Below are 18,971 nucleotides of genomic sequence, written 5' to 3' on the forward strand. Positions count from 1 at the left end.
AAGTGATCAGCGCTGAGACCAGGAAGTGGTCGGGGAACTGGGAACCGAAGCGAAGGACAGCAGACCCCAGTGCTAGAGCCGGGGAGGTAGGTGCATGTTGTTATGTTCAGCCACCTCCTCCCCGTCTTTTTAAAAAAAAAAGGAAAAATAAAGTCAGAGCCCGGACTTCTCCTTTAAGTAAAAGCAAAATTCATGGGTTATTAGCAGGATACTAAGGTCTGCAATATAAATATGGTACAAATATAAGAGATAAGTCTATGAAATAAAGCATTGTTGTTTAGCCTAAATTTAGCCTTTTATGTAATATTATTTTTATGTTCATTATTCGGAAGTGCTAGCTATAAAGGTGGATTATGATATTCCGCGGTTACTATAACAACAGACCTAAAGCAGAAAACGCCTCATTTCCAGGCCTTGGAACTGATACTTTATAGATTCACTGCATTGTTTTCATTGTTATCACTGTTGCTATAAATAGTTTATTGTGCATCTGTTTGTTGCAGGTTTATTTGACCACATTTGTTCTTTAAAACGTACTTGATTTATTATATATACCGTATTTTATTGCCAGTAATAGTCAATAGCTTCACCATAACAGTATATTAATTTACGCATCACAGAGACCGAGGATGTCAGTATTTAAGCCCCCAGGACCACCAGGGAGATGAGTAGACTTAGAAAACACAGAAATCACTGAGCTCAGGGAGATCAAATGAAATCCTATGAAGTACTCACTCAAGAGTCTCCATTGATACATTGCCCCCTATAAATTTAAATATGCAAGAAAGGGGTCAGTGCAGCCTTAGTTGTGAGTCTCAACCAATATCTGTTGCCAAGGGTTGCCTCCCAGTGGGGAGATCACCAAACCACCCTGATACATAGCCCCTTTGAGACTCACAACTAAGGCTCCACGGTCCCTTTTTTGCATATTTAAAGTTATAGGGGGCAATGTATCAATGGAGACTCTTGAGTGAGTACTCCATTGGATTTTTGTCGCTCATCTCCCTAAGCTCAGTGATTGCTGTGTTTTGTTGGTCTACTTTTTATTGCCCCCATTAGCCAGAATCCAGCTCCACACTGATGAAGGGCAATACACCAAAACAGCAGTCTGTGGATGAATGCCTGGCTTTAGTAAACCCTTGTCATGTCACAATACTCGCAACAGAGTTAGACATTGACGTAAAAGGTGCCACCCTGGTGTTTCCCTATATATGTTCCAATACTCGCTACCAAGTGGGACTTGAAATGTATCTGTCATTCTAACTTTTAAGATCTAAATCAACAGTATATGTGATATAAAGCAAACTTGTAATTTACAATTATTATTTATTTTTTAGTTATCATGGAAAGCACAGCACTTGCTGTTTTCTGGCTCTTTTTTCTCAAAAACAGGAAACAGGAAGTCCTGTGTATCCCAGGCCATCTGAGAGCTCACAGAGAGAAGGCAGTCATGTGATTGACGGACACATTGAGCTGTTACTCTCTGTACTGGCTGGAATTCCTGTGTTTAGTCTGTTTTTTTCAACCAGCACAAGTCAGAAAATCTGCCTTCAGGAGACTGGACCTGGATACAGTAAGTAAAGCTGTTATATCGCAGCCTTCAGGAGGCTGGACCTGGATACAGTAAGTATAGCTGTTATATAGCAGCCTTCAGGAGACTGGACCTGGATACAGTAAGTATAGCTGTTATATAGCTGCCTTCAGGAGACTGCACCTGGATACAGTAAGTATAGCTGTTATATAGCTGTCTTCAGGAGACTGGACCTGGATACAGTAAGTATAGCTGTTATATAGCAGCCTTCAGGAGACTGGACCTGGATACAGTAAGTATATCTGTTATATAGCAGCCTTCAGGAGGCTGGACCTGGATACAGTAAGTATAGCTGTTATATAGCAGCCTTCAGGAGACTGGACCTGGATACAGTAAGTATAGCTGTTATATAGCTGTCTTCAGGAGACTGGACCTGGATACAGTAAGTATAGCTGTTATATAGCAGCCTTCAGAAGACTGGACCTGGATACAGTAAGTATAGCTTTTTTTATAGCAGCCTTTAGGAGACTGGACCCTGATACAGTAAGTATAGCTGTTATATAGAAGCCTTCAGGAGACTGGACCTGGATACAGTAAGTATAGCTGTTATATAGCAGCCTTCAGGAGACTGGACCTGGATACAGTAAGTATAGCTGTTATATAGCAGCCTTCAGGAGACTGGACCTGGATACAGTAATTATAGCTGTTATATAGCTGCCTTCAGGAGACCGGACCTGGTTACAGTAAGTATAGCTGTTATATAGCAGCATTCAGGAGACTGGACCTGGATACAGTAAGTATAGCAGTTATATAGCTGCCTTCGGGAGGCTGGACCTGGATTTCTGGTAAGTATAACTTTGTTATACAGCATGATAACAACAAAAGAAATAATGAATTTATATTGCAAACTTGCTTTATATCACATCTACTGTTGATTTAGATTTTGAAAGTTATAACAACAGGTACACTTTAAGGGGCTATGTATCAGGGTGGTTTGGTGATCTTTCCACTGGGAGGCACCCCTTCGCAACAGGTTTTCCTTCCCTGGAGGGATATCTGGCTATTTCCGTGTTTTCAGACTCACAACTGAGGCCCCACTGACCCTTTTTTTGCAGACTTGGCGTTATCTCTCATTATAGGTATGTGATTTAATACTTTTTGTTATTGTGAATTTACATGGACGTTGTGCAATAGAGTGTTGGTAGGAGAGTGATGATGGCTATGGTTACTATGCAGTGAGCCTCTTGTTCTATTACTAGTCTGAGAGATTGGAGTGAAAGTAAGTCAGCTCATTGAACCTCCGCTGGGAAACCTAGAACGTGCATGGGACAGCTGTATGGCACACAGCAAATGCAGAGACAAGGAAAGAAGGATGTCCGGCTCCAGATATCCAGTCCCATAAAAACAAACTTTATTTGAAGATGTAACAGATACTTCTAGTCCAAAGGATCAACATGTTTCAGGCTACATGTTTTGTGCTACACCCCCAGAAATCAATAGTACAGGCGATTTTCAGAAACTTTGTAATTGGGCTTATTAGGCAAATATGCCATTATCTGCATTCAAAAAGACTCCCCCAGGTCCCCCCTCCCTCTTCTCTCTCATCCACTGCTCATTATCAGGAAATCTTGACTCTTTTACATCAGTCGAGTCCTGTGTAACCTATGGAGAGGGGAGGGAGGAGGAGGGAGATTAGTCGCCAGCAGAGAGCAGAGAACAAAGGATTACACATTGGGACCTGTAAGAAAGCCGCTATTCAGAGGTCAGAGAGGTCAGTGCTGACGTCAGAGGAGATAGCCCAGTGATGTAGCTGTAAATTAACCCTTTGTCGTCCTGTTTTAGTGCCTCATTTCCCTCAACCCCTCCCCACTCCATAAGAGAACCATGATGACAGGGGGGGAGAGCTTCAAACTGCTTTTTCATGATAACAATGCATTTTTCGGCTAATAAACCCAAGTGCAAAGTTTCTTACAATCGCCTGTACTATCGATTTCTGCAAAAAAAAAATTTAAACGACAGTGACGCTTAAAGGGCATGTTTACTCTTGTTTACTAAGGTTCTACCATCTGTAAAATTACTGCATTAGCGGGAAATGGCTAAACTTGAGCCTTAGAACTTGAAGCAATGCAGCAGCTGAACTTTTCCTTTCTCCCCAGATGCTTAATAAGGTTGTCAGTGCTGATCAAGCAGCTGCCAGTGTTCTCCAGACCTCCTGAGATATGTAGTATTCTTCGTTCATCATCACAGGGCAAATAATTGAAGCAATCCGTGTGCTCCAGGGTAGCTCTGTCAACTGTCATACGTCCCTGTCTATGATACTTGTCTGTTAGCGTGGCTCGGTTTCTTTGGTGTTCTCATGGAGAGTGCAGAGCAGGCACAGATGAATGCGCTTTCATAGTCAGGGTTGAGTTTTGTTTTCTTTCTTGAAGAACAAGACTTAAGAGAGTAATGTTGGTGCGGGCTCCTACTCCCAGTGAAATGGCGTCTTCTTTTTAAATCATAACTGTGCATATTTCATGAGCATACATATTAATGGCTCGGGGATGTAACAGAAAGGTTGTCTACCTCCTTCGGATGAAATGTCATCGGAATTAAGCTTCAAAACAAAAAAGAGACCCGGCAACGTCTCTATGTCCACTGCCCGGCGAAGAGGAATTTGAATAATCTATTCATGGAGAAATGTTAAAGCAGATTTTACTTATCTACGGCAAATGGAAATTCAGTAGAATGCAATTTAGGATAATGGCAGCGGCCTCACCTCGAATATTAGCTCTGCTACTTCCATTTACTGCGTATTAGAGAGGTACGGCCGTACAAACTTATTGCGCGAAGACACAAAATGTGTCTGTCCTTAAAGGGCATATGGGCAGAGGTTGTCTTCATGAACAGCCAGCTTACAATTCTACAAGAGGGCGAACTGTAGTTTTGTTTCACCATGGTTGTAGATCTTTGTAAGAAACCTCGGGTCTCCAGCTGTTGCAAGACTACAACTCCCGTCATGCCTGGACAGCCAAAGTCCCCTCTGTGAGGGCTAGATTAGAGCAGGCAGGGCCTAGGTCTATAGCTAGGCCCATTACGATGATGCCACAGAGGGGGTGTGGCTTGGGAAGTGATAATGTCACAGAGGGGGTGGGGCCTATGGCACCAATGTAGGCGGGGATATGGGGCACCACGGCTTTGAAGCCTCACGCATACGCCCTGTCCACCAATAATAACATGCATTTTTGAGGGGGACGACCGCCAAGAAATCCTTTATACGATAACATATGAAATGTCCAAAACATAAGCTTAAGAAGGTGCTGAGAACAATATGCCCAATATGCTCCTGAAATGGTGGACAGTGCCGCTGAGGCAGGGATTCTCAGCCATTAAAGGAGAAGTCCGGTGAAAATTTTTATTTTATTTTTAGTATTGTATTCCCCCCAAAAAGTTATACAAATTACCAATATACACTTATTACAGGAAATGCTTATAAAGTGCTTTTTTCTCTGCACTTACTACTGCATCAAGGCTTCACTTCCTGGTGATGTCACTTCCTGGATAACATGGTGATGTCACTTCCTGGATTACATAGTGATGTCACGACCTGACTCCCAGAGCTGTGCGGGCTGTGGCTGCTGGAGAGGGTGATGGCAGGGGGACACTGAGGGACACAGGGCACTGAAGGGACACTGAGCATCCCCCTGCCATCATCCTCTCCAGCAGCCACAGCCCGCACAGCTCTGGGAGTCAGGTCGTGACATCACCATGTTATCCAGGAAGTGACATCACCATGTTATCCAGGAAGTGACATCACCATGTTATCCAGGAAGTGAAGCCTTGATGCAGTAGTAAGTGCAGAGAAAAAAGCACTTTATAAGCATTTCCTGTAATAAGTGTATATTGGGGATTTGTATAACTTGGGGGAATACGATACTTTAATAAAAACATTTCGCCAGACTTCGCCTTTAAGTCCCCTCTTCCTGCCTTAGTCTAAGACTGCAATCTACCCCCCCCCCCCTCCCCAGTGACATTGCGGTGGGGATTTGGGTTTCAGTGCTGGTTTAAGGTAGCTAAAGGAGGAACAGGAGAGTTTTAACAAAGGTCATTTTAGAACAATCAGGAGAAGCAGTTTCACTTTCCACCATGTTTGATAAATCTCCCCCAAAATGTTCTAAGTATCTATATGACACCTATGTACTCCATGGATCAAGTTACACTTTGTAGTAACCAGTTTAATTACAATATATTGGACATCCTTCCTGTTCCTATGGATAGAATGGTTTTCTTCCTCCCCCGACCATATTCTCTGTATGATTCTTCTCCCTCTGACTGCTCATGTTATCGCACATTGGCACAGTCTGCAGATCCTGACTAGACAGGCTTTGCATACCAATTTCTTTGCATTGAGCAGTGCAGCAAACACAATATTAGGAGATATATTATGGGAAGACTGGGGGTTTTGTGTTTTTTAAATTTCTCAAGAAATAAGTGAACGCTATAATTATACCATTAAACTTGTTACAAAAATAAAGGGCAAATTTAAATGTGTAAATTCCTCTGGAGCATTGCTGGTAATGTTACGTTGTGAATCTCATTTGCTGTAGAGCCGATCTGGGTTTACAGGCTGTAACAATGAAAAGTTGCGGCATTCCTGTTCATGTCAAATGTTTGCTGATTTGTACCAAAAATAGGAAGACAATTACACTTTCGTCCCTATAAATGAGATCCTACATAGCCGAAGGTTACTGAGTCACCATAATTGGACCAGTTCATGTTTCTATTACCTGGATTAGGGTATGGAATGGTGCCACATGGGGGTATAAACGGGGTTACTCACCAATTTTTTTATTCTTTCAAATCATCTGGTGCCAGAGATTTGTAATTTACTTCTATTAAGAAATCTCCAGTCTTCCAGTACTTATCAGCTGCTGTATGTCCTACAGGAAGTGGTATTCTTTCCAGTCTGGAGAGGAGAGGTTTTGTAAGGGGATTTACTACTGCTCTGGACAGTTCCTGACATGGACAGAGGTGGCAGCACAGAACACTGTGTCAAACTGGAGAGAATACACTACTTCCTGCAGGACATACACTAGCTGATAAGTACTGGAAGACTGGAGAAGTAAATTATAAATCTCTAACAATAAACAATCTTGTTTGCTATTGTTTTTAATGTTAGTCGTTAATCGTTAAAAATCGCTCTGTGTGATAGGACCCTTATTTACATACACACATACACACAACAGTTACTATAGCAACACCAACTTAGGGCCCTATTCCACGGGACGATTATCGTTAACAATAAACGATCCAAGCGACCGCTATTACGAAAGACCTGAAATCGTTCACCCATTTACATGGAAAGATAATCGTTACTTACTGTATGATCGTTCTTGCGGTCGTCTTGTTGTCGCTATTGAGTTCGTCACTACTGCGAACGACTTCTTATTCAATGCGAATGATTTGCAAACGAGCAACGGTAAAAATAGGTCCAGGTCTTATTGAACGATCAACGATTTCTCCTTCGTTAGTCGTTAACTGGTATTCAAACGAATGATTATCATTTAGATTCGAACGATTTAACGATAATCTGAACAATAATCAGATTACTCCTTAGTGTACTACACTAGCTAAGATAAAGGTCCAGAAAGAGGGCGGGGCTATTCTAATGAGCTCCCCTAAAGAGGCAGCTGTGACAGGAATTCCCTGGGTAGTTGAGTGCAGCTGTGGTAGGAGTAACATCCTCTGATGGAACTACAGCCTGTGGGGAGATTTCTTTGAGGAGATTTTACTGGAGTCAATATAACAACTAACGGAGATAGTGTGACCCATGGGAGTTGTTGAGCCAAGGAGACTTTTTTAAATAGATGAACTCACCAAGAGGGCGAGCCTGATCTACTTACATGTCAAGGTCATCACACTGAGGGGCAACTCCTTGAGATACCCTTAGTATATGCTGGGAACCGAAACGTTGTGGCTTACAGCCTGGCCCAGATACCTTTACAGGACTCCCATTCCACTTGGTTGTGGTTCACTATCTATCCAGTTGACAAAGGGCGACTCCACATACACCACCATACCTCCAGATTAACATCAGTGACCCATCTCTAGCAGTCGGCCATACTGAGAAATATTTAACATAAAGAAACTGTTTGAGTTATATACTTCTTATGCTTCAACTTCACGTAAAAGTCACTGTTGTACCTCACGGCCTCGACTTCCTGTTGTCTGATTTTCTCTGCACCTCATCACCATCAAGGGCTTCTCCATTACCACCTCAGGCGGCAGTACTAGAGAAGCCCCAGGGGGAACTACAAGTACCATCATCACCAAACACCTAGGTGCAGTCCCTCCCTGTAACCTCTGTGGCAGGATTTACCTCAGAAGAGGGAGAATGTTAAAACCACTCGGCCTGTGACAGGATAATGTGTCTGCCAATCTAAAGTTGCCATGTGGCTAGGGGATATCTTGCTCGGTAGCCTAAACTATGTCTAGGTATCATAGGTTCATTATACTGCTATTTTAATATGCAAAAAAATGGTGAATAGAGCTGATAGCAGTGATATAATATGATGGTGTATAGAGCTCATGATACCAGTGTCATAGAATTGTGTATAGAGCTGATACCAGTGATATAATAGGATGGTGTATAGAGCTGATACCAGTGATGTAATAGAATGGTGCATTCTGTAGATCCTGATACCAGTGATACAATAGAATGGTTTATACATCCTGATACCAGTGATGTAATAGAATGGTGTATAGAGCTCATGATACCAGTGTCATAGAATGGTGTATAGAGCTGATACCAGTGATATAATATGATGGTGTATAAAGCTGATACCAGTGATGTAATAGAATGGTGCATAGATCCTGATACCAGTGATGTAATAGAATGGTGTATAAAGCTGATACCAGTGATGTAATAGAATGGTGCATAGATCTTGATACCAGTGATTTAATAGAATGATGTTTAGAGCTGATACCAGTGATGTTATATAACGGTGCATAGAGATTTCTATAAATAGTTTTAGGGCCGGGCAATACTTCCCATACTGTATGAAAAAAGGTCATAATACAGTACTGTTTGCTGTATGAATGCTGTCTAATGCTGTCTCAGGCTATGGTCACACACTGTATGATACCGCCCATTCCATGACTCTACCGGGACATGGAACAGTCGGGCTCAGAAAAGATCATCCCGGCCGGTACTGCGCCGCTGAGTTTTGATGCGGGCGCATCCGTGCGCGCCCGCATCAGAACTTCTTACTGCACACAATGGAGCGTGTGGCCGAAGCCACACACTCCATTGTGCACACTGGCATGTCAGTTTCTCGCGGCACCGCTAGGGATCCGGCTGGAGTGTATACTATATGTTTACTCTCCGTCCGGGATTCCATAGACAGCAATGTAGCGTATATTTTCGTATTAATCACGGTCATTGTTGCAATTGGCAACAACGGACGTAGTTTCATGAAAATATACATATGTGAACATAGCCTCATGCTGTTAATGCTGTATGAATGCTGCCTCATACTGTGAATGCCATGCTCATTCATTATTATATATGTATAAATGTATACTGTACATGTTCCTGCTTCACTTAGACACTTAATTCTGCAAAGACAGATTTTTTTTTAGCACAATTGAGTGGTCGGCTCATAGTCGCAAGGCTCTGCAATATTGACCTGCATCATGGTGAGATTTTGATGGTTTGTAGGAGCGCAGACAGACGATATACAATACAATACACTGAATCTAAAAAAAAAACATTTTCATTCCACCAAATGAAACTACCAGGTCTTTTCCAAGACTCTATGTAAATGAAACATTGCATCTGGTGAAGTGTGCTGCCACTTTATAAAATACTGTATTTGGTTCTCCTTGGTAAAAGACACATAAAAAGCCTTCTGGAGTTTGCAAAACAGCCTCCTCCCGTTGCCACTGCCCTCAGGGGAGTCGGGCAGTTAACCCGTTAGGCATCTATAGGGCATCCAGGGAGAGATATGCTCCCTCCGACCCCCCCCGACGCCGCTCGAGCAACTCGGGGCAGGGGTCTGATCGTTTGAATGAGCTGTCAGTGTTCTGACAGCTCATTCACTCTATAATACATTACAAAACTGATCACGTGCTGTAGTGTATTATAGAGGTACCTGCAAAAGTTAAAACACGCACAAATATATACATGCATAAATAAATAAATACACAAATAAATAAAATAAAGAAAGAAATATAAATAAATAAACAATATACACATTCCCCATCCCCCTTTATAAATGATCCCCTATAAATGAGATACATATATTTGGTATTGCCGCGTCCGTAATAACCCCGTTTATTGACCCATTACATTAATTATACCGCAAAAAAATATGCTAGGTCAAATATTTAGTAGATGTCTTATTTTTCTTTGAAGAAGAATTCACATGCACAGCAGGGACGGAGTGTATGGTATGGCGGCTTCCAGCCACCAGGGGGAGCTCACCACAGCACTCTTGTACAGCACAGCAGGGATAGCGTACATTATCGCGGGAGGCGACGGGATAATGGCAGACTGTGTGCAGCTTTGCATCTGACAATAGGGGACAATGGGGATGTCGGCAGGTGACGGGCCTCTTGATGCCTTGCCTGCACATTTACAAGTGTCGGCTATGGAAGGGAACATCGGGGTTGGCGGCAGGTGACGATCTTCATGTCCTGCATGCAGCTGCTCTGCAACGGACAGTGGCGGCAGGCTAAAAAGAATCACAGCTGCATGCCCTGGTGTTCTGTTCGGCGGGTATGCATCCAAACAAAAACTTTACTAGGTCTTACTTTCACTTTTACTTATATTTAGCAATTCAGTAAAAGCTCTACTAGGTCTTATTTTTCGGATAAACAGGGTACGTCCAGACTCATCAATCTGAGTCAAACAAAAACTCGTCTAATTTGCTTACAGCAACCAATCACAGCTCAGCTTTCATATATTAACCAGCTCTGTTAAAATGAAACCTGAGCTAGGATTGAATGTCGGGCCATAGTGCGTAGAGACTGAGTCCCATACATCTGTCAGGAATTTATGGCATATTCCATTCTATTCTGAAATAGGAATACCCCTTTAAGCTTAGCAAAATAGTATGAACATAAGAATCAGCTCTCCATGCCCTGATTTCATACAAAGAAACACAAATACTCTTGAATACCTGCAATCTTATATACTAGTGTGATTGTACTGAGTATATACAAATAACAAATGCCTTGTGTGCTAACAAAAATCTAATGTCCCAGCAGTTATTCATGCAAAAAAAAAGATGTATTGTGGGAAATTAAACACATTCACAAGAAAGCAATTTATTTGTGACATCATGTAAAGAACTGTTGTTAAAACACCCCGAGGGAAATAAAAGGATTGATGGCAAGTTCTCTACTAATGGCGTCGGTGCCAGTCTATTACACATACTGTAAGGTGCAGGCGTAGGTTATCGTCTCCCTTTACACCAGTGTATTAATGTTACATTTACAGTCTGACTGTACACAGGATAGATGAATAAACCAAGACTCTAATACACTGCACACTCTGTATTAAACACGTCGTGTCTTCTTGCGGTATTTTCACTCATTGTGAACATTGATGTATTGGTCATTACCCCTGATGTATGGCGCACTGAATTGTATGTCAACTGCCCTCTCAAAGTAATGGCTGCTAATGTCCACCGTAAGATTCATCGCTCTTTTTTTTAAATTAAAGGTTGGTTTTCCATCATTTAAGGACTTGTCAGCTCAGGCGTTCCGGTTTATATTCTCCATTAGGCAAGACGGATGTCGAAAGGTTCCTTTACTTGGGAGTCCTCATTTAGCTACAGTAGAATAGCTACTCTTCCTTTGGAGGCCCTCCAAACTGCGGCCCTCCAGCTGTTGCGAAACCACAACTTCCATCATGCCTGGACAGCTAAAGCTTTGGATTCGGCTGTCCAGGCATGATGGGAAATGTAGTTTTGCAACAGCTGGAGGACCGCAGTTTGGAGACCCATGCTCTAGATAATCAGGTTCTTCTAATTTGGGTACAGTGAGACATCTATCTAACATCTATCATCTAGCAGTAAGAAGAAGGATTGCTCCAATGACTTGAAGCACCATTCCTTGCTGACATTCTATATATAATTACTATGAAACACTGAAAATTTTCTGAATAAATCATATATCACTATAAAGACGGAGCCTGTCTCTGTTTCACAGTGCCCCTGGTTGAGCAGATTCTCTCTAATCTTTAAAAGGAATCTGTCCAAATTAGTTTTCCAACTTTTTTTTTAATACAATGGTGAGAAAAAAAATATATAGTTATTTTTTTTTCCAACTAATATGGCCCTGATTGGGAATTCAATAATGAGAATACAATAATGAGAGAAAAAACAAACAAACTATATTTGATTTTGATCAGGGGAATCAAACCAAAGAAAAAAAAACTGGTGCTGGTTTCTGGACAGGTGATTTACCCCTATACCTCAGTTCCTACACAGGCTAGGAGATTCAACTATATCTGATTCCAGATCACTCCTCTGTTGGCAGATGCTGAGTGAGCAGGAGGCCGGGCAGCATTGATTGTTCATGAATAAGAGGGAGGGAGAAGGAGTGGTGAGGAGTGCCAGAGTGCGGCACAAACAATCAGCCCCAACTCCTCATTGACTCTTCAGTACAGTAGGAGACATCAGATTGTGCAGAATCCACTGCACAAACAAATTACCAAAAGACACCATGCTCACTAGGGCACTGCCAGCTCTAGCACACTTTCACCTCCTCAGGTAGGGCCCGGGTGCTGGCAGATTCCCTTTAAATCATTAGGCCATGGCAAAAGTGAGCATAGCAAAACAACACATGCATTTATGTAGCAGGAGGGCAGCCCTTTAGTAGAAATTTATGTCTATTAAGTCTAAGGGCCACATGTATCATCCGGCGGACGGATGATTTTTGGCGGAAAGTGCCGATTTGCGTATTATTTTATACGCAAATGGCCGATTTGCGAATAAAATAATCGCAAATCGGCACTTTCCGCCGAGTACGCCAGGGGGCGGAAAGGGGGCGGAAAGTAGGCGGGAAGCGGGCGGAACGGAGGGCGCGGACTCAGAGTCCGCGCGATTTATCATCCGTTCCGCCCAAATGTACGCCGAAAACCTACTCCAGTCCTCAGCTGGCGTAGGTTTTCGGCGGTGCGCACCGGCGCGCACAGGATTTATGTACAGGCAGTCCGCCTCTACATAAATCCCCGTACCGCCGGAGCTGCGGGGGCATTTTTAAGTCCGGCGTAAAAAACGCCGGACTTAATAAATGCCTCCCTAAGCCTTGTCATCAGAAGAGATGCATGATACCGACTTCAAAAATTAGAAATCTTGCATTGCCATCAGGCCATTGAATCTAGGTATGTTACCCTACTTTTCAAGACTTCAAGACTTTCAAGAAAAAAAAAACAAAACAACCATTTTTGTAAAATAGAAACAAAGCCAGGAAAGTAATTTACCGTATTGCTGTTTTCACACTATGTTTTTTCAAAAAACGGATGGAAAACCAGATAAAAAAACAGATGCAATTGTGTGCAATCCGTTTTGATCCATTTTTCCAATGACTTCCATTATAAAAAAAAAAAAAAAAGTTTTTTGTTTTTTTTGCGTATACAAAAATGGATAATGGCCCTAGCCTAATGTATTATACATTAGGCTAGGCCTAATACAAAGAGCACTGTCTATTGTTAGTACTGAAGCATCCCAGAGGTTCCCTGCATTTCTTTAAATGGATTTGGCGATTTTGTCAGAATTAATGGGATCCTCTATGCTGAGCAGATTGTGATGAATCTTCAGAAAAAAAAAAAAAAAGAAAAAAAAAAAGAACAGGGAGTTTCGTGACAGACGGTATAGCCTCCACAGTTCCCTCATGTCAATGCAGACAGAGTCTCCGAGATGCTTGGAAACATCTACTGTACCAGATGATGGCCTTATAAAACTGCGCGAGTAAACTGAAGGAGAGGGACATTGAGTTATTCGGCTTTATATCACTGAGTTTTGACGAGTGCCTATTAGAAGAAGCAAAAAACAGGGTCATTATTTATATCCAGGTTCTTGATCTTTGGATATATGTAGCTGGTAAAGCCTTTCACAGTGTGGCACTCTGCCAATGGATCACAGCAAAGATGGGAATGACCCTTTAAGGTTGTGGTTTATGTAAAATTTAGTCACTAATATCTCATCTGTAATCACTAAATAAACTCCACTATATGGCAAGTCTCTAATGGACTAAAGATACAGTATATGCAGTCTTCTGGGCTGATCCCTTCATATTAACATGTTAATAGCCACTGCCTATAGTATATTCTTTACATATAAGAAGGTAGCTGGAACAGAAACATGCAGTTAAAGGGGTACTCCAGTGAAAAAAAATTCTTTACAGAGGAACGTTTAGCAGGTTTGATGACTCTAACTTGCTGATAGACTCCTGTTGCGCACAGGGTGCAGAGAAAGAAGATATGTCTCCCACCTTCCTCCTCGGCGCTGTTCTCCTGCTGTTAGCAGTGTAATTCTTGGTCCGGAGCACTGTTAGGAGCCCTGCTCAGCCCCCAGAATGCAAGTTGGCCCGTCTGCTCCATTGATTATCATTAGAAGGAACGGGCAGGATTGGCACGCCAAGAATGGGGGGGGCATGGGGAATGCCTGTGTCGGCTGATGGACTGGCCGCTCAGCCAATCAGTGACTGGAGCAGCGTCCCGCCCCAATCACTGACTGAGTGAGCATCCAGTCCATCAGCCGTGTACACCCCAGAGATCCCGGAGCCCATCCGGGGTCCAGAGGCTGGTCCACTGATCACCGCGGGCACAGGGAGAGGTAGCTACCCACTGGATATCAAATTCCCCCCTGGCCCGGCTGGCTGCAAGATTTAAAAAATGGCTGCACTTCTCCTTTAATTGTCTTGTCTGCTCCATGTAACCTGTTTTGTCTTGGAATAAAGAAACATACGTACGAACATGACGCTAATTGTTCGTGTTCGCCAATCATGGACAATTTTTCCGATGATCACAATGGTTATAACGATAATTTTCGAACATATTCAAACTTGCGAACGTACGCAACAGCGTAATTTACGCTTTGCACCTGATAACCTGTAAGCATGTGCAGAAAAACGTACCCTTAGAAACGTACGCTTCTACTGTTTGTTCGTTATTTGTTCGTGAATGTTCGGCGAACACAAACCGGTTCCGATTATTTTTTTTTAATGTTCGCTCATCTCTAGTCTCTACAACAATGGGCATTGCAATCACAAAGAATGTATGTGCAGCGTTGTATATAAAATTCTATTTCCACAATCCCTCGCAAATATTACCGCATCTGTACCCAGCGCCAAGGCTCATCTTACCACGAGTACAAGTTTAGCTGATATACTCCAGAGATCTGTAAGTAGTAATAAGGTTCAGACCACTCTCCGGCTCAGGAAATGATTAGGAGGCCTGTACATCCCCGGCTTTATAATTCCTATGTCTGCAGAATAATATCCCTGTGAAGTAGATCTAATAAAGCATACATGTTATTTTCCGGAGAAGCCCTCCTTTCTGTGCTCAGCCGAATTACTTCTCCTCATTCGTATATTGTTTTTAGTGAATGGTTCCATAGGGGGTATAAAGAAACAATAAATTTTCGTAATGTTTGGGGTTTCGCTACCTTAGCTGTATCTAAAACATAAATGATACCACAGTTTTCAACTCTCAGAGTCCCAAAGCTTTTGTTCCAGTTGAAATCAATACAAGAATACAAGCTAGGGAAGCGATAGTACACTTAATTCCCCCACCGCACAGCATAGGGATCATTCATTTTTTCTGTTAAGCTAAGCGTTTCCAATAGAGAAACATTGCAACTAATGAAAAGATAAAAACAGAGTATTAATGGGCTAAAATTCTAATTGCATTGAGTCAAATAATAAACAATAAATAATAAACTAAAAAATAAATAGAAAAAAAAAACACAATACAAAGATTAGGTTTAAGGGATAGCTCGCACAAAAAAAATAAAATAAATAAAATTCTCTCAAATCAACTGGTGCCAAAAAAGTGCCGGAGATTTGTAATTTACTTCTATTACAAAAAATCTCACGTCTTCTTTTATCAGCAGCTGCTGTATGTCCTGCAGGAAGTGGTGTATTCTTTCCAGTCTGGAGAGCAGAAGAGGTGGCAGCAGAGAGCACAGTGTCAAACTGGAGAGAATACACCACTTCCTGCAGGACATATGGCAGCTGATAAGTACTGGAAGACTGGAGATTTTTTAATAGAAGTAAATTACAAATTTCTGGCACCAACTGATTTGAAAGAATATTTTTTTGGTGAACTACCCCTTTAACTTTCAGATTCATCAGCCACTGAAATTTTACAAGGCAAAGTAGTTTACACCTTAACCTCTTAAGGACGCAGCCAATTTTCCTTTTTGCGTTTTCATTTTTTCCTCCTTGTGTTTAGCACTTGCATTTTTTCACCTAGAAACCCACATGAGCCGTTATTTTTTGCGTCACTAATTGTACTTTGCAATGGCAGACTTAATTTTTGCATAAAATATGCTGCGAAACCAGGAAAAAAATTATATGCGCTGTGAAATTGAAAAAAAAAAAACAACAATTCTTTTTCTTTGGGGGGCTTTCGTTTTTACGCCGTTCGTCCTATGGAAAATCTGACATGTTATTCATGTACCCCAAGTCGGTACGATTAAAACGATATGCAACTTGCATAACTTTTATATTATTTGATGGCTTTTAAAAAAATAAAACCTTTTAAAAAAAATAGTTCCTTAAAACTGCTCTATTCCCATGCTTATAAAACTTTTATCCTTTGGTCTTTGGGGCGGATTGAGGTGTCATTTTTTGCGCCATGATCTGTACTTTCTATCGGTACCTTGATTGTGTATATGCGACTTTTTGATCGCTTTTCATTACAATTTTTCTGGATTTGATGCGACCAAAAATGCAAAATTTTTGCACCTTGGCGGGTTTCTGCGCTTATACCGTTTATCATGCGAGATCAGGAATGTGATAAAATATTAGTTCGCGTGAATACGCATGCGGCGATACCAAACATGTTTATTTATTTTCATTTATACACCAATCCTCATAAGATCAGTCGCACACATTAGACGTCCCCCATTGTCTCTATTTTATGATCGGGAAGAAATGAGACTGCTGTTTCTTATAAGGATGCTAATTCCAGGGTTCCTATACAGTAGTATCATGCTGCTTTTTCTAATCTGATTATAATGAATATTAAATAGATATTTCTGAAACAAATAATATTAATATCATAAGGACCTGCCACCAATAAATATGGGGAATGACAATATGGATGCATTTGCAGCTCTGCAGTATCTGTCATTATGGCTATAGGCAGTAATCACCTCCATAGTGAGTGCATTAAACCGCTGTGCAGGTCAATTCAATCTATCCTGTGATTTACACTGATTCCCAGGCTCCAGTAACCATTCATGTGTATGTGCTCCCAGCAGCTGGATAGCCAGGAGCTACATGCTCAAAGCTGGAGAGAATATAGAGTGCAATGTATCTGGGCAACAACACTACTACCACTTCTTAAAGAGTCTCTGTCTGTAGGATTATGGTGTCCTATCTCAGGGTAGTATAAACTAGTGACAGAGAAGCTGAATAGAATGATGTATCACTTACTTGGTTCTGTGCAGCTGATCCAGAGATATCCTCCTGAATAACATGCACAATAAGTAGTCCTCTACATTATGTGCATGAGCCCAGTAGTCCTGGATATTCATGAGAAGCAAAAAACTTTGTCCACCAGCTGCTGATTGGCAGTTATCTATCCATGCTGTGTATAGGCAGTCAGCTGTCAATCAGCAGCTGGGGGCGGGGGGAAGGGTGTGGCAATAATCCTATTCTCCTGCATATTAGGAGAACGGCTGAACAGAATGATGTAAGTAATACCCCAATCTGTTCAGCATTTCTGTCTCAGAATAAACCTAGTGAGAGATTTCTTTTCAGCATAAGATGGGTAGCTAATGAGAACAAAAAAAAAATATTAGGAATTCTATGTTAAATCTAATTCTTAAAAAAGAAATGAGAGGTGATAACATCCGTAACATACAGTTACATTGATGCGTTACTATTAGAACAAGATAAAGTATGTTGGGGAAAAAATGCATAATGACTACTGTAACACTGACACTGAATCACAGGCCACAACTGAAGATTCTCTGACTAAAGATTATTCTTGTAGGTGAAATCTAGTATATATTGGTCACTATTTTTTTTTTTTTGCAGAAATCAATAGTACAGGCGATTTTAAGAAACGTAGTAGTTGGATTTATTAGCCAAAAAATACATTTTTTATCATGAAAAAGCAGTTTGAAGCTCTCCCCCCTGTCTTTATGGTTCTCTATGGAGAGGGGAGGGGTTTAGGGAGATGAGGCACCAAAACGGGACAACAAAGAGTTAATTTACAGCTACATCACTGGGCTATCTCCTCTGAAGTCAGCACTGACCTCTCTGACCTTTGAATAATGGCTTTCACACAGGTCCCGCTGTGTAATCCTTTGTTCTCTGCTCTATGCTGGCGACTAATCTCCCTCTTCCCTCCATAGGTTACACAGGGCACGACTGATGTAAAAGAGTTGAGATTTCCTGATAATGAGCAGTGATGGAGAGAGGGGGGGGGGCTGGGGAAAGTCTTTTTGAATGCAGATAATGGCATATTTGCCTAATAAACCCAATTACAAAGTTTCTTTAAATTGCCTGGACTATTGATTTCTGCAAAAAAAACCACAAAAAAACAACAACAGTGATACTTAAAATTAACCTCACAACTAATATGATTGACTTCAATTTTACATTACATTGCTTTGATTAACACAATTTTCTATTCTTATTGTTTTTTTTTTGTTCCTATAAAGTCCGCCCCCACCGCCACACTAGGCTTGTGGACTGACAGCCAGGGTCACACAAGGGGCATCGTCAATACCGATAGCTCCTGAGTCCTGTTACAATGCCGCTTTTATTCTTTGTAGTTCAAGAGGGAAAAAAGATAAGATTCAGGAGACAGCAGCATTTAAAGGGGTATTTTGGCAAAAATCTCTTTTCTTTCAAATCAATTGGTTTCTTAAAGTTATTCAGATTTGTAATTTACTTTATTTAAAAATCTTCAGTCCTCCAGTACTTATCAGCGGCTGTATGCCCTGCAGGAAGTGTTGTATTGTTTCCAGCCTGACACAGTGCTCTCTGCTGCCACCTCTGTCCATGTCAGGAACTGTCCAGAGCAGGAGAGGTTTTCTATGGGGATTTGCTACTGCTCTGGACAGTTCCTGTCTCAGACAGAGATGTCAGCACTGTGTCAGACTAGAAAGAATGCACCACTTTCAGCAGCTGATAAGTACTGGAACACTGAAGATTTTTTTTAAAAAAAAGAAGTAAATTACAAATCTGTATAACTTTCTGAAACCAGTTGATT

The 18,971-nt window shown here is 41.5% G+C and overlaps 1 protein-coding gene across 1 annotated transcript in view; it reads right to left on the reverse strand.

Annotated features, from left to right (window-relative positions):
- DLGAP2 (DLG associated protein 2) overlaps positions 1 to 18,971 on the reverse strand; it is a 180,352-nt gene that overhangs the window by 160,487 nt on the left and 894 nt on the right. The window lies entirely within an intron of this gene.

Source organism: Dendropsophus ebraccatus, chromosome 6 (assembly GCF_027789765.1).
Source record: "Dendropsophus ebraccatus isolate aDenEbr1 chromosome 6, aDenEbr1.pat, whole genome shotgun sequence".
In the NCBI taxonomy this organism is placed as follows: domain Eukaryota; kingdom Metazoa; phylum Chordata; class Amphibia; order Anura; family Hylidae; genus Dendropsophus; species Dendropsophus ebraccatus.